The sequence below is a fragment of the Dreissena polymorpha genome, chromosome 9 (genome assembly GCF_020536995.1).
Source record: "Dreissena polymorpha isolate Duluth1 chromosome 9, UMN_Dpol_1.0, whole genome shotgun sequence".
Classification (NCBI taxonomy): domain Eukaryota; kingdom Metazoa; phylum Mollusca; class Bivalvia; order Myida; family Dreissenidae; genus Dreissena; species Dreissena polymorpha.
In genome coordinates, this window is record NC_068363.1 from 56,792,719 (window position 1) to 56,797,566 (window position 4,848).

Below are 4,848 nucleotides of genomic sequence, written 5' to 3' on the forward strand. Positions count from 1 at the left end.
GTTTAACGAAGTTCGGATTAACAATGAAATTTTACATTGAACAAAGAAGAACCACAATCGGGACCCGAAAAATACTTCGAAATAACGGTGACTTCGGATTATCGGTGTTCGAAATAACGGTGTTGAAGTGTAGCTCAAAATAGTACCTAGTAAGTTCACGTATTATTTCATTACGTGATTATATTGAAGCGAACTGTCATATGACACATGTCAACGTTTCCCTGGGTTGACGTGAATACATTTTAGCTAACTTTAAGTGTATATATATGTAAAACGTTGTCGTTGTAATTTGTTCAAGCCAGTTCATGATCAGAAGTAATTGTTTAAAGTAAACATTATTGAGTGTGTTAAGCATACGTACTGTACCAACAGCCAATATATTCTTTTTCAGCTTTTGTTTTATAATTACTTGAAATGGACCAATTTTGAAGGTGCCGCGTATTAATAGAAGATATGAGTGCTCTATGCCCTATGTCGCTCATATGATACCCAAACCACTCTGGACAGCCTTTTGGATGCTTCCATAATAAATAAAAATAATAAAGCCAGGATAGGATTAGAACAAACAATCTGAGCAAGTTCCGATACTTTTTGGGGAAACAAATACATCTAGATTGTTCAAAATGCTACACTCTACTCACAAAAAAAGAAAACTGCTCCCCCCGGCTGTCATGTTAAATGTTGAATAGAAACCCAGGTCGTCATCAATATAGACCACTTGGGCATGATTTGAACACGTTTGGATGAGGGCCATCATTTTATGTTACAGAACGAATGCCAAAAGTTTAGTATTCACTGTATAAATATTACGGAAACAAGATATCTCCAGGGCGGGGCCAATTTTGTATGCTTTTGACAAACTGGGAAGAGGAACCTTGTATTTAAAAGTTTTCAAGATAAAATTTAAAAAAATAACAGAAACAAGCTAATCTTGGAGGGGGTGGCAATTTGACCCTTGGGTAAGATATGAATACACTTGGTAAAGGTCCGCCAAACAATTGTACTGCCAAATACAAAACATGTTGACCTTGCGGTTTAACAACATATTTTTTTTAAGTTTTAATATAAAACATATGACGGAAACACAACAAAACACCACAGAGGGCCAATTTTGAACAGTGACAATATTTGAACAAACTCGGTAGAAAACCACCATGCGATGCAGTCTGAGAATTATCATTTTAGAGAAAAAATGTTTTTATTGTCATTTCGTTATGTAAGTCATTAGTTGACTGCATTGGTTTATTTGAGCGAACTACTAGAGCAGATATTACACATCAAATGTTAACACCTGATCTTTGGGTTGTCAGAGATTTTTCAATTTTTACTTAACGCAAGCACACACCACACGAACAGACGTACGACAGACATCACGGTATCGTAAACGCTCCCATTAAGCACTATGAGCTGATCTGAGCTCCAAAAGCGACGGTTTTTCTGCAAACTATCATTCTATTAAATGCTTCAATATCATATATAGTAGTTGTATCCCAGTCTATGCGTAACATTTTGTCCCTGATTAGCCTGTGCGGAATACATAGGATTATCTTGGTCGATACTTTACGCAAACGCATTTAGACCTTATTTCCGCCGAAATAATTTCTAAATGCGTTTGCGTAAAGTATCGACCAAGATAAGCCTATGCATTCCGCACAGGCTAATCAGGGACAAAACGTTACGCATAGAGTGGGATATTGTTAACAAGAGTATTTAAATGGTAAATCCATGAAAGCGGAAAGTGTCATCACAGACTGCACAGGCTAATCTGGGACGATACTTTACGCACGCGCATCAAGTCTGGTTTTCCCAGAGCGGGACCCATGTTTAATATATAACAAAATGTTCTTATACGTAATAGAAAGGTCAACTTATAATACTGGTAAAGTTTGTATTAATACACTATGTTACATATTGAAATACCACAGTATAACGAATTTATCATTGAAATACCTCAGTATTAACGATAATGTCCTGAAATACCACAGAATATAACGATTTTGTCATTGAAATTCCCCAGTATTATCACGATTCGGTCCTTGAAATACTACCGTTTTAAACAATTGATCTTTAAAATCACACAGTTCATAACGATTTTTTTCCGAAAAAGTATATAACGATTTTGTGCTTGAAAGAATTTAAGTTAGTAATTTAATAAAAAACAAGTGAAAATAAGTGAGTGTAATATTATTACGTAGATGTAAAGGACAAGCTGGGTATACGGATACGTTGATAACAGATGGCACTTCGATACCAGATAACAACAAAAGCCACGCGCGAGAGGTAAGTAAATAAGTTTTTTTAAGTTATATAATACAGATCAGTTTTTTTAGACAAGGCGCATGGTCGAGTTTATAAATGGTGTATCCTTTTCTATTGCACAGAAAAACATCACGGAATACTGGTAGATTTTTCCCCAAAAAATAGAAAACTCGGTCGGAAAACAGCATAAACTGGATGAACAGTAAACATTTCAACAAAATAAAACTACTTCGAAAAATTGCAAGAAATTGTTTGATATTCCAGCATGTAGAGTAATCACTTTGCTTCAAACACTGAAATTTTGATAGTATTCAATGAGATATAAACGAAGATAGAGCATGTTTAAATAGGTGGTATTCATGAAGTTGCGGATACTTTGATTCCCGATATAGGGCACTTCGGATAAAAAGAGACTTTCAACAAATTGAGCACTCTGATAACCGAGTTTTATCTTCTACCTGAAATGCACTTATGTATATTATGGCTAGTCTTACCAAACATTTTGAAGTACGAATCAATTTGCATTGTCAAGCCCGACACATTGGGAATCTATGCATAACGTAATTACTGTACATACACATGTAAAATATAACCAATGGCGTTGTTCGTTTTCGAAAATCTTATATCTATTTATTTATATAATTTATATTATAAGTGCAAATTTTAAATAAGATTCAAATGCTTATTTCTGAAGGATATATTTCAAGTGACGACCGAAAATAATTGTCTAAATAAAAAACTTGTTTAAGTGGTAAATTGAGATTAAGAGAATTGAAAATACAACGGATCATATGGATCAACACGACTGTGTTTAATTGAACTTAAAGCAGGACTCTAGATAAGGGGAGCAAGGGGAGTTAAAGCGACCAATACACCTCATAATTTTTTTTTGTCATTGGTGCTCATTAGAATCGCATCATGAAGACGATACTAATGCGTAGCCACAAAATTTAAATGAGATTGGAAAACTCCCTTTATATTGAGCTCTATTTATAGGAAGCACTTCCCTTTCCCTTGTATTATCATATTCCAAAGGGATAAGAATATGTTTCGGTAATTCGTTTTTAATTTACGTCAGTACATACATTTTTATTTATTGCCTGCTTATTACAGGACTATTGAATGATTGTGAATGCCTACAGAAAAAAATGATGTTCCCAAAAGTTGCATTGTTTATATTACCGGTATGCTATGATTTGAATTAAATTGTCATTAACATGAAGTAATGATTCCCGCTCATTTTACGCTATGTTTGACTATTAAAAATATGTACTTTCTTAACCTAATAATTTCAAAGCTTTATGTGAGAAAGCCTAACCTTAGTGGAAGCATTATTGACATGTAGAGTTCCTTTCTAATGATGATATGATGTTTATCATAGAGATATTTCTTTCGTTGTTTATATTGGAAGAAGTCGTTTCTTCGCATGCACGTTTAGAGTAGTGAGTATTTGCAAACTTTAATGAACATATTACGAATAGTTCTATGAGTGGGTACGGCATGGGTAAAAGAAAAAGATAAGAACAAATGTTATCTTCATTCTTTTAATTATGTCTACATGATCACTAAATGTGTTTGTAATTCAGTTAAATAGGTTTCGAACTTGGCCCAGATATCATAACAACAAATGTTCTGAACAAGATTTATGAAGATTGGCCGATTCATCAGACTTCTAGGGTGTTAACAAGGTTTTACTATATCGATATAAGAGAAACTTACCCTCCCCCGGTGGCCATGTTTTTTGCAAAAGACCGAAACTTTTTCGAACACGGTCCAGATATAATTTGAACAAATGTTGCTACAAAGTTTCTTGAAGATAGGACTTAAATGTGACTTCTACGGTGTAAACAAGGTTTTACTGTAACTATTATAGCCATATTAGGACAATTGCCCAGCCCCCTCTCAGCCATGTTTTCAACGGACCGCAACCATTTTCGAAATTGGCCAACATATCCTTTAGAACATAATTATGTTCCTAGCAAGTTTCATGAAGATTGGACTGAAAGAATTGTAACTTCTAAATATTACCAAAGTTTTACTATAGCTTCTATAGTCATATACGGAAAGCTGCCCCGTATCCTGGCGGCCTTGTTTTTCAACAGACCGCAATCGTTTTCGATTTCAGCCAAGATGTTTTATGGACACATGTTCCTTGCCAGTTGATCGGACAAAACACGTGACTTCTACAGAGTTAACAAGGTTTTACTACATCCATATAAAGAAAACTGTCCCGCCCTCTGACCATTTTCAAACTCAGCCGAGATAATACTCGAACAAATGTTCTAACCACGTATCATGAAGATTGGACTGAAAAACTAGTTCTAGAGTGTAAAATTGTTTTACTATAGCCATATAAGTGAAACTGCCCCGCCTCTTGCGGCAATGTTTGTTCATCATAACTGAACCATTTACGAATTCAGCTGAAATATTATTAGAACAACTGTTTAGACCAAGGTGATGTTACACAAACTTCATTATAGGTTCAAATCGTTAGGAATATGTTGATCAAGTGGTCAAAAAGCAAATGCAAAATTTCACCATGAGAACAATATGCTCAGGTTAGAAAACAACACACATTATACAAATAAG